General features: G+C 37.8%; 1 protein-coding gene across 8 annotated transcripts in view; it reads left to right on the top strand.

Annotated features, from left to right (window-relative positions):
* The window catches only part of LOC124859406 (neurexin-1a), a 250,549-nt gene that overhangs the window by 93,234 nt on the left and 144,389 nt on the right, over nucleotides 1–12,926 (top strand). The window lies entirely within an intron of this gene.

The raw sequence follows: 12,926 nt of genomic DNA on the forward strand, positions 1-12,926 counted from the left end.
GACATGTTCAGGTCCTACATAAGCTCAAGTTAGGAATCCATTTACCCATAAGCACTTAATGAGTCAACAACAGCAGCATGTATTCATATTCATTGTTCAGTTTCTCTCTTTTTGGATATAGCTTTTTTTTTTTTTACTTATCTGATATAAAACAAAGAAAGGGGTTCTGACCAGTTTTTACTGCTGGTGTTTTATGCAACATCCGTAAATGGATAAAACCTCATAACTAAAGTACCTCTATATAGAAATTTTGTAAATAAAGTTTTCATGTAAATGTTTAGTTTTTAATGTAACATATTTATAAATGTATTTTTACATACATTTTTCATCTTCACTGTGCCTTTCTACCTCTACATAAGTCATGATGATTTTATTTACCCAATTACACAAAGTAACTTTTTGTTTTCTCGTTTTTCTTTAACAGAATACGACACCAAATACATAAAACCTTATCTTGACTATATAATATATATGCATAATTATTATTAATCAATTTTTATATATGTTTTTGTATTTTTCCTGTGCCTCTCCAACTAGTTTCACTTGTAAATAGTGCCCATGTTGTTTTTATTCACATTTATTCAAACTGGATACAATAATGTTTTTTTTTTGCTGTTGTTGGTTTTTTATGACATGCATTACTGAATTTTTATTGTTTATATCCTTACATTGCCTCTCCACTTCATTTTGAACACAATGATTTTATTCACCTATGTCCGCAAACCCATGCTGGATTTTTATTTGTATACTTGTAGCCTACGAAGTCAGAACTTATTTGCGTCACATTTGGAGGCATTTCACCATGTCATTGACATTGACCTGCATAGGGACTTATAAAATAGGTAAAATAATGTTCTTTGGATTGAGAGATGACCATGCTCTTACTGAGCTATAGCTTCTAAAATTGAAAAGAAATTAGCTTAAGGATCTGATGAGATGAATATATTGTGCAGAACAATGTTGAACATTAACAGGATAGGATAGTAAGAAACTAAAACTGTTTGCGCCACTGCTCGCTTATACTACATAAAGAACAGGAGGTGCGGAAGAGTAATGTCATTGTTGTGTACAGTAATTTGTTAATAAAGATGTTAATAAAAAAACTTAGGTAGCTTCCTGCTGTTTCTTCTTTATAAGTGCCTCTGCTGATCTCAGTGAAGGGGCATATAAGAAAATATAAATATATAACATAAAAAATAAAGAGAATATTAAGAATGCAAAAAGCTCTTATTATGTTATTTATGCTGAATTAAGTTCAGTCAGCCCAGGGAAACCACATTCTTTGTCATTATAATGAGGCGGCAGCTTTCTCTGTCAGTTGAGCTTTTATTTTAATGCCATCGTCCATGTTCGCTATGCACACAATAAGCAGCAGTACACCAAATAATTTTTATCTCTTTGATCACTTTGAATTATTGTCACGACCAAGGGTAAAGGAGGACAGTTGAGAGAATGTGCAGAAAAGCACCCAGAAAAGCTCCATCTACATGCCTTACCATGTCATTGACCAGAAGTTAAAACAGGCTATGAAGAAAAGTTACAATCTTGGGAGGTATAAATATATACTTACCCTCCTTATCATTGAACTAACTGCCACAGGAGAAGCACAAGATGAGGTTGAATATCTTAGAACCCTCACAGCCTGAAAAGCATGACCACAGGGGACAGCAAAGAGGATGGGTTTCTCTACAAAGTAAGTGGAAGATGACAAAAGTATATGACTGCCATCTTTCACCCCAATCAACAATGAGCCTGTACTTGAATTTCACACATTTGTTTAAAGGACAAAAAAATAAAAAAAATTTACCACGGTATAATTATCCTAGCTTCATAAATTATTATTAAGCTACTTTATCATCTTGTGTGCTACTCTAATAATAATCTAAAATTGAATAAAAAAAAAGAAAAAAAAAAGAACATAATAAAAATGATTGCCTTCAGTTACAATTGAAGAACCAAACATGTTAGTTTTATTTGTTTATTCTTGAATTTACATTTGTTTACCTGCTGCAGCAGGGCAACAAAGACTGCTAGTTAACCCCCCCCCCCAAACCCCACCCCCCACCGCAATCCATTCTAATAGGATTGTGTGGGATTTCACCTTCCTCATTGTTCCTTCCATCTCCTACAGCCGCAAGCCTGCTGGCACGGGCTGATAAAAAAACATGCCTGCCTAACACCTAAGTGCAAGCTAATATTAGCATTTATTTTGCAACATTGTTTAAAAATACAATGCAAACCCACATACATTTTTCTTCCCTGTTTATATATTTGTTTGGTGGTAGATTTTAGCATTGCTTTGCAGCAGAGGATGGTTCGGGTCTCATGGCGCTCCCACATTGCCTGCTGATAAGGAGGAGGCTTCACTGTATATAAATTGCATAGGCAGTAGCTATGCCGCACGACAAAACTCCCTCTCACACATCAACGCAGGCGGTGTTTATTTCTGGTCATCTTTTTTCTCTGGATCTTATCCACATTAATGTTATTGTGGAGTATCATTTCCATAAGATATTCATCTAATTAAATAATATGCCACCACTTAGGGAGCTTACTTGCAAATTGAGGGTACTCAGCAATGAAGCAAAGCGGATGTTTAATCCTGCAATTAATGCCAGGACGGGCCTGTTGTATCCCTGAGTATAGCTTACAAAAACAAAAACAGTAAAAAAAAAATTAAGCATTGTCATACATAGACAACAAAATTAGCACATACATCTGCATGTGAAATATGTTTTTTAGTTTAACAAAGTTTGCAGAAATAATTTTTATTCACTTATTCCTTTGTTTTCTAATGCAGGCAGTCTTTTGCTCATTAGCTGATAGCTTCATCTAAAGTACAATATTTAAACCAAACCAGTTGTACAGTACATTATGATCTTTTCCCATCCATACAAACCTCACTGTATTAAATGGGCTTGTATCTGATGATCAAGACCAAGTACCGTACAAATGCTAGGTGGAAGGAAATGGATATACGGTTTTCAAAATGTTTGACAAATAAAAATATAAAATTCAGTCACCCTAAGTCAACTCTTTGTTGAACCATTTTTTGCTGCAGATGCAGCTACAAATCTGCAAGTGTAAGATTTTACCTATTCTCTATTGCAAAGTAGCTCAAGTTAAGTCAGACTGGATTTAGAGCATCTTTCCTTCGAATCTGGTAACTTCTCTGTCTCTGCTACAGAAAATCATCACTGCACCATGATACTGCTGCTTTTATATTTTACCATCGGAATGGTGTGTTCAGGATAATGTGCAGTGTTAGTTTTCGTCCATATATAGAGTTTTGCAAGTTATAAAAAAAAAACAATTGGTCTAATCTGACTACAGTGCCTTCTTCCACATTTTATTTCATCATCACATAACCTTTATTGTCAAAGTACATGTGCACAAAGAAGATCAATGCATTCATTGTGCAAAAATGCACGTTTATTGTACATCCTTCGTGCCTTGTGGCAAACAGCAAATAGGATCTCTTACTGGTTTCATAGTGGATTTGCAACTGTGCCATACTCCAATTTCAACTGATGGTTTGAACAGTAGATGTTTAAAGCTCTCGATATTGGTTTTATACCTTAATATTGCTTTAAACCTCTCCACAGTTTTATTCCTGACCTGTTGCATGTGTTCCTTGATCTTTGTAGTGCTGATAGTTCACTAATGTCCTCAAATAAACCTCCCAGACCTTCACAGAACAGATGGATTTATACTGAGACAAAATGTCACCAGGGAGGACACTATTTACTAATTAGTTGACTTCTGAGGGCAATTGGTGGCATTGGATGTCAGTTTGGTATATCAGAGTAAAGGGACTGAATATATATGCAAACTGCCCTTTTCAGATTTTTATTTGTAAACCTTGTAAACCTTGATGATTAATCACATAAAATCTAAAACAAAAAAACAAAAACACTGAGGACGAAAACTTTAGGAGGTCTGAGTACTTTTGCAGGGAACAGTATCTATTAAAATGTTTATGATCCACATCACTGCTCCAAGGCAAATGGTGTCTGGCTGTGAAAATGAGAAGGACAATGGAAAATAATTTTTATCTGATATTCTTCCCTTAAATGTAGTTGCGGAAAAACACATGGATTAGGTATTTAAAAAACACTGTCAACCTGCGGCATAGACATTGTGTAAGAGCACAGGTGTAGACTGAATCCTGTGTAGTTTGCATTGTGGTCAGTAAAGTACTATAGTCCTGTTCTGTCTGAAAACGGGTTCTTTGTGAGAACCACGTTTGGGCTGCATATAGTGACAGGCAGCAGGAGTTGTCTCTCCGCTCATATCAGAGCTGCGGCCATTAGCGTTTTGGGTTTTCTGCCTCACTTCCACTGTAATTATCCAGCACTTGTCTTTTTTTAGTAATCAGGTCTGCAGTCTCACTCCACATCTGTTGGCTCCCTAATGAAAAACAACAACTTGTAGAGACCATTTGGAAGCTATGATGTTTGAAACATTTGTGCATACAGACACACTGAAAACAAAATAATGATAATAAACTGATATATCATGCCACATAATCAGTCAAATGGGCTGTGTTTGATTTTCCTTTAACTCCATCTTTGAAACGTTTTCTGGCTTCAACACAATTTAAACACTGGGAGCAAAAAATATAATCAACAAACTGCTGGCAAACAAAATGGCTGACCTCAACCAAAAGAAAGGGAGCATTGTGTCGGAGGAGCAAATGAGGCAAGTAATGATGAGAGAGTAAATTAGAAGCTGTCGATTCTGTGAGACACTTCTATCAGAGCCAAGGCTGTTGGCGAGGGAGGCAGATATGCAGCTGGTCAGGGTAACAAAGGGCCCGTTTGGTGTATTGCTCCATTAAGACACTGGGTCTTGTCAGCTCTGCTTGGATGATGCCCCATTCTGCTCCAAAAGGCATGGACTCATGTATCACTTCGGATTTAAGGGGAAACTGAGGGAAGGTGCAAAAGGGTGAGATCAAGACCGCTCGACTGAGCATCCGTGGCATAATGTTACCAGCCCAGGGGGTAGAACTTCACCTCAACCATGAATTGATGGTCTCCTGCCATGAAGAATGAGGGTGGTTGCTCCGGCTGCCCAAGGGCCTCCTCATGATGAGGTGACAATTCTCTTCGGAACAGTGAGAAGTGCTGTTGCAATGCAATGCAGGGGCAGATGTTTTCATTCACAATTTCTATCAAATACAAACAGTTTAGCCTTGCCAAAAGGATGAGAGTCTATTTTTATAATACCAGTGTGCTGCTTGTATGTCGAAGCAGTTATCGGGGACTGCTGTCATTGCTGACACCAATGAAGACCAGATGTAAAATATCCATATTACAATTTTATTCTGGAGCATTTAGAGAAAATTATTGGGGATAGTATATGCATTTCAAACTAAGGACATAACATATATAAATTTTAAAAGACAAATTATAAAAAATTTTTGTTTTTTTATTTAGCAAATCTTTAAACTAAAAACATATAAAGGCGCTGATGAAGTGACATCTTGAGTTGAATTGGCCAGCATTCTAACAGGTTTTCCTCAATGATTGCATTGTATTTTGCTCCATCCATAGCATATTGCTGCCACCAGCATTATTTTTTATAGTGGGGATGGAGTTTTCAGGTTTATGTGCAATGTGTATATATATATATATATATATATATATATTTATATATATATATATATATATATATATACACACACACTCTTGGCATTCTGTTGATGAGCTTCAAGAGGTAGTCACCTGAAATGGTTTTCCAACAGTCTTGAAGGAGTTCCCAGAGATGCTTAGCACTTTTTGGCCCTTTTGCCTTCACTCTGCGGTCCAGCTCACCCCAAACCATCTCGATTGGGTTCAGGTCCGGTGACTGTGGAGCCCAGGTCATCTGGCGCAGCACCCCATCACTCTCCTTCTTGGTCAAATAGCCCTTACACAACCTGGAGGTGTGTTTGGTTTCATTGCCTTGTTGAAAAATAAATGATGGTCCAACTAAATGCAAACCGGATGGAATAGCATGCCAGTGCAAGATGCTGTGGTAGCCATGCTGGTTCAGTATGCCTTCAATTTTGAATAAATCCCCAACAGTGTCACCAGAAAAGCACCCTCATACCATCACACCTCCTCCTCCATGCTTCATGGTGGGAACCAGGCATGTAGAGTCCATCTGTTCACCTCTTCTGCGCCGCACAAAGACACGGTGGTTGGAACCAAAGATCTCAAACTTGGACTCATCAGACCAAAGCACAGATTTCCACTGGTCTAATGTTCTCTAATCTGAGCTGCTGTTAACCTGCGATTTCTGAGGCTGGTGACTCAGATCAACTTATCGTCCGCAGCAGAGGTGACTCTTGGTCATCCTTTCCTGGGGCGGTCCTCATGTGAGCCAGTTTCTTTGTAGAGCTTGATGGTTTTTGCGACTGCACTTGGGGACACTTTCAAAGATTTCCCAATTGTTCGAACTGACTGACCTTCATTTCTTAAAATAATGATGGCCACTCATTTTTCTTTACTTAGCTGCTTTTTTCTTGCCATAATACAAATTCTAACAGTCTATTCAGTAGGATTATCAGCTGTGTACTGTATCCACCTCGTGCACAACACAACTGATGGTCCCAACCCCATTTATAAGGCTTGAAATCCCACTTATTAAACCCGACAGGGCACACCTGTGAAGTGAAAACCATTTCAGGTGACTACCTCTTGAAGCTCATCAACAGAATGCCAAGAGTGTGCGGAGCAGTAATCAAAGCAAAAAGTGGCTACTTTGAAGAACCTAGAATATAAGACATATTTTCAGTTGTTTCACACTTTTTTGTTCAGTATATAATTCCACATATGTTAATTCATAGTTTTGATGCCTTCAGTGTGAAGCTACAATATTCATAGTTATGAAAATAAAGAAAACTCTTTGAATGAGAAGGTGTGTCCAAACTTTGGGTCCTTCGTGGCATAGATTCAACAAGGTACTGGACACATTCCTCAGAGAGTTTGGTCCATATTGACATGATAGCATCACACAGAATCTCCCGTTCCACAACATCCCAAAGGTGCTCTATTGGATTGAGATCGGGTGACTGTGGAGGCCATTTGAGTACAGTGAACTCATTGTCATGTTCAAGAAACCAGTCTGAGATGATTTGTGCTTTATGACATGGCACGTTATCCTGCTGGATGTAACCATCAGAAGATGGGTACACTGTGGTCGTAAAGGGATGGACATGGTCAGCAACAATACTCAGGTAGACTGTGGTGTTGACATGATGCTCATTTGGTACTAAGGGGCCCAAAGTGTGCCACGAAAATATCCCCCACCCCATTACACCACCACCACCAGCCTGAACCGTTGACACAAGGCAGGATGGATCCATGCTTTCATGTTGACGCCAAATTCTGACCCTACCATCCGAATGTCGCAGCAGAAATCGAGACTCATCAGACCAGGCAACGTTCGACGTGTTGTGCATTAAGAGATGCTCTTCTGCATGCCTTAGTTGTAACGAGCGGTTATTTGAGTTACTGTTGCCTTTCTATAAGCTCGAACCAGTCTGGTCATTCTCCTATGAGCTCTGCCATCAATAAGGTATTTGTGCCCACAGAACAGCCGCTCACTGGATATTTTCGCTTTTCGGACCATTCTCTGTAATCCCTAGAGATTGTAGTGCATGAAAATCCCGGAAGATCAGCAACCATGCCACATTCAAAGTCACTTAAATCACCTTTCTTCCCCATTCTGATGCCTGGTTTGAACTGCAGCAGATCGTCTTGACCGTGTCTACATGCCTAAATGCATTGAGTTGCTGCCCTGTGATTGGCTGATTAGAAATTTGCGTTAACGAGCGGTTATATATATATATATATATATATATATATATATATATATATATATATATATATATATATATATATATATATATACATATATATATAAAAACATGCATTGTTGTTCCTTTGACTTGACAATTCACTTTGTGGTGAACAAAGAAGTGACAAAATGTGAAAAGGTTTTAGGTGTATTACTTTACAAGAGATTGTTTAATGTATATGACTGTACACATTATGACATAATACATATCAAATCTCTGAAAAATAATGCCATGGACTTTGTTATCTACAGAGAGACCATTAAACAGTTGTTATTAACTAAAACAAAATCTCCCTGAAAACTATTGAATTTTATTTCTGGTTCTTTTTCTTTATAGTCAAATAGGTAGTAAAACAAAACTTTCTCTGTACATCAAAGAGTTAGGTACAACCTGAGCTGAGTTTTACTCCTAAAGGCATTTGCTTACATAATGGTTAGTGTTTTAGAATCTTGTTAGAAGTGACTTCGGAATACAGCAAAGCCATTTTCAGACATGAACAACTTGACCCAAAGTTTTTTCTTTTTGCAGATGCTGTTCAAACTTTTATTGCACAGTGGAAGATTTAGCGCTGGAGACGTATAGACGTGTTTAAAAGGTACAGAAGGGAGGATGTAATGTCAGAAGTATATGGTAGAAATAGCAGTTTTATGAAAAGCACGTGAGGAATAGCATGATGCTTCCTAATGACTGTTATATATGGATATCTATACCACATTTATTTGTGTCCATAATATTTACAAGATAGTGGAAAACCAGTCAGTCAGTCATTTTCTACCGCTTATTCCATAGTGGGTCGCGGGGGAGCTGGTGCCTATCTCCAGCAGTCTATGGGGGGAGGCGGGGTACACCCTGGACAGGTCGCCAGTCCATTGCAGGGCAACACACAAACAACCATGCACAAACTCATTCATAAACCTAAGGGCAATTTAGAGTGACCAATTAACCTAACAGGCATGTCTTTACACTGTGGGAGGAAGCCGGAGTACCCGGTGAGAACACACGCATGCACGGGGAGAACATGCAAACTCCATGCTGAAAGACCCCAGGCCGGGAATCAAACCCAGGACCTTCTTGCTGCAAGGCAACAGCGCTACCAACTGCACCACCGTGCAGCCCTAGATAGTGGAAAGCCAAATATAATTTTTGACATAAATGGCAGTGTGCAAGTTTGCTTACTCATTCTGCTATGTGTACACATTATCCCACCTGCTTTTTGCAAGACGTTTAGAGCGTTTGCTGCAGACATTTGTGTTCTTCCTGGACTGCAGTCTTGCCTTTAAAGGCTGAACAAAAGGACTGTTTGGTTTTCTGTCTCTCACTGTGTTTATTAGGGTCTGTTGCTCCCATTATGTTGGGAGTCTAAGGATGACCAATCACAGGGGCAAGCAGCAGTGCCCCACTTTTTGGTCTTCACTTAATTTAATTACATCAAATTAGCAAGTCAGGGAGAGAATGGGCTGAGGGAGAGGATTAATCCTTTGCAGCTTATACAGGCAGGTTGGACACTGTCAGCTGTCCTGTGTGGAATTACTGCTTCAGGATTGTCTTCATTAGAAGGGAGCTTAAGGCTCACAGGTCACTAGATATTGTTAAAACAATACTGTGGAAACAAGCTAATTAGAATACTTGCCTGCCCTGGCCTGAAGAGCAGGATAACTGTTTTTAAATTCTTTCATTTGTATAGAAGCTTCTTTTTAATTGTTTTACTTTTTGTCTCTAATGTCTCTTCCCTTTTCTCTGACAAATTGGAAGTAAAATGTGTGTTTTGACTGATTTTGACATTAAATATTACATTTGCTCTTAATGTAACACTCTAATACATATAAATCTTGATAAACACTTGAGGAACAGATATTAAGTGATACATACAGATGTGTCAATCAGCTGTTATTTACAGGTCAAATATGTATTTTTCCTAATTGGATCAAAACCAATTCCTTCCACAGTTTTCTACACTTTGAACAAATCAACCAACAGCACATACTTTGATGCATTTTTTAAGTTAATGGAAAATCTGATAAAAGTTAGGTTAGGTTAGGTTATGTTTCTATACATAAATCAGGATACACTTGATATTCCTTTTTTTCCCTTTTAAAACCACAGTCTCTCTCCAGTGGGGGTTTATGATCATAGTGATATGGCTCTCTGCCCAGGGCAGCACTGTTTTAGAGGCAACATGAGTAATCCAAGAAATAAATTAAATTAGAATTAAATTTAGTTTTCTAGCTAGGCCCTTATGGGTCTTCTATTATTTATCGTATGTTCAACCAGAGTGGACTGAGTGCCACTGTATAGTGCACAGTGTAAGCACTGTAAGAAAAGACAAATCTAATTCACAGGTTGCATTTGGCACTAAATTAAATAGCTAATGTGATGTTTTTTAGGGACTCTGGACTGTGTTTGCTTGTCTTCTAGTTCAGAATCTAAAATAATTGCTCTGATCAAATCTGGGTTGGATTGTTGTACTTGCCATTGGAATTCTTTCAAACACAGTTTGACATTGATTAAATAGTTTATGTAAAAAAATCTAAATAGAGCTGGGGAATGTTAGAGGGCAGTAGGAGTTAGGTGTGGAAACGAGGGCTCGCCTAGGGCATTTTCTCTGTTATCTGTTATAAATAAATCAGGTCAAGTGGCAGATTGTTAAAACGTCAAAGAAGACTGCAAATAGGTGTCGACCAGGAAAAGCTTGTTTTGGTGGCAAATTGTGTATAACAGTCTCTTGGCTGAATGAACTGTAAGAGTCTAGGTATCTATTTTGTATATATGCCAAAGTGTCCACAGCCAACACAAATAGCAGAAAATGATTCCTCTGTCATGATTAATCGCTTCTCTCTACTCTGTTTTTTTCTCACTGCAAAAATAAATAGCTTAGCCCCAACCTTCTGATATCACCTGAAGGGCCAGCCTATTACCTAAAAAAAGGATGAAAATATATGGATTTAATTAAATAAACCTTTGTTTTTGTAGCATTTTTTGTTAGGAGTAAATTAGCAAGTGCAATGTTCAGTTGTGGCTATAAATGTTCTTTTGTCAGCATAAAACCAAATATAAAATCAAGTACAAAATGCACAATTCATTCATCTAAATGTTTGCAGAAGAAAGTTTGTTTCATTGTGATTTTGGTGTGTTTTTCCAGGTTTGTCCCTGCTTCAGTCTGCAATGAAGCATTTTTCCATGCCTGCTGGTTCTGTTCTGTCTATCCCATTATAAGAGAGGTAGTAGTTTGTGCTAGAAGAGGATTAAGACAAGTCAACAATCCATAGTCGTTTTAGTCTCCCGAAGGGCTACTCATACAGAACAGGAGGTTGAGAATAGCTTTTTTTTCACAATCAACGCTGCAGAGCCAGGTTAAATTTGTTGAAAGCACTTCTCTGTACCACAATGGAACAATGAACTGATATAGCAATAGAGATTGGATTGGGGGGTTGCCACTGGGATCTAACTGTATTCACTATACTCTGCCATTGTGAAACACCTCTCCTCTCTTCTACACTATTTCTTATATGAAACTATATTTTAGAATGGTACATGCTACTTATTTATAGTTACTTTAAAAATAATTTAAAATTTTTAAGACTGAAATGAAACAGAGACAACCAACCAGTTCCATAAGTATATTAAATAATTACTGCAACGTTTCCTATAAAAACTGTCTAATGCACAATACACCTCTTTCTCTAAGAGACAGTAATGCTTCACTGTCCTTCCTGTTGCATAGAACGTTCCACCTCCGGGGCTGAGAATTAACAGTTCAATTTAGTGCAAGAACTTCCATAAAATATGGTGGGAATTGTGTTCTTCTGACAAGGGCTAACAAAGACCACATCATACCTGCTTTACTTGTGGCAGAAATTACAAGATTCAAGCCAGACCGCATCTAACAAAGCAGCGTTTGAATAAAACACAGAGCCACCATGACATATAGGATAATACAAAGGCTTTTTCATTTAAATGATGCAATAATTTAAACATTTAACCTCTTTGACTTAGGAATCCTAAATTTGGTTTTTCAAAAATAAATGGTTCCATTTTTCTGTCAGTGGCAAATATAGTGCATACAGGCATAACCCTATGTGTTTACTGTGTGGATGAAACAAAATTACCAATAGAGGTGAACTGATCTGGGTTTTCCTGGCCGTTACCAACTTCTCTCCAACTTTGAAGTCTAACCTGCTGATTTAAAATTTTGTCCAAGTCTGATTCTTTTTTTCTTAAGTACATATAAGACAGAAAATGCACTACAGGTTCTTTAAAACGGTAGTAGTTTTGAATCTAACAGATAATAAAGAAAAATTGCATCAAAGTACATACTAGTGGTCCGTGTGCTGAAAATGTGTTTTTTGATGTCTTGATGTGTTTCAAGATAAGGAAATACTAATTATAATTTTTATTTTTTACCTGCTGACCACTGATTAGAGCATATCAAGGGAAATATTGACCTATCTCTGGCTGATTGATTGGTGCATATTCACAGTAGATTTCACCACAGATCAAAGAAGTATCTACCATGTAACAAAGCTCAACCTAATAATATATTCTGAACTGACAACAACCTAAATCTAAAACAAAAGGCTTGTTTCATGTGCAAAGATATGTTCTTGTGCAAAACTTACAAACTTACCTCAAGCAAATACTGTATGTGTTTCTAAATTAATTTATTTGTGTGAGCCTAGGAGCTAGATGGAAGCAGAATTCAGCTTCAAGGACATAGTGGCTACTGCAAAGGTACATATATCAGAGTGTTCCTTTTTCATGGTACAGTCACAAGTGGTCATGCTTAGAGTAAAAGAAATAAACTATTTTTTTCTTGCTTGAGGGAATTACATCAAAGTCAAATTGCCCTACATATCCACAAATGGATTGGTAAGTCTAGGTTTTGTGCATGCGCACATGTGTTTTGTAAGGTAACCCAGAAATGTGATTGCACTGCATCACAGAGTACCGTTATTGTAGATTTGGAAGGTTGGGAGCAATAAGAGCAAAAAACACTGTAATTCCATGGCTTCCGTCCTGCTACTTTAGAGCAGTAAAGTTCACAGCATGTTTCCAGAACACGACACATGCAGAGGCAAGA

This window comes from Girardinichthys multiradiatus, chromosome 22 (genome assembly GCF_021462225.1).
Source record: "Girardinichthys multiradiatus isolate DD_20200921_A chromosome 22, DD_fGirMul_XY1, whole genome shotgun sequence".
Classification (NCBI taxonomy): Eukaryota; Metazoa; Chordata; class Actinopteri; order Cyprinodontiformes; family Goodeidae; genus Girardinichthys; species Girardinichthys multiradiatus.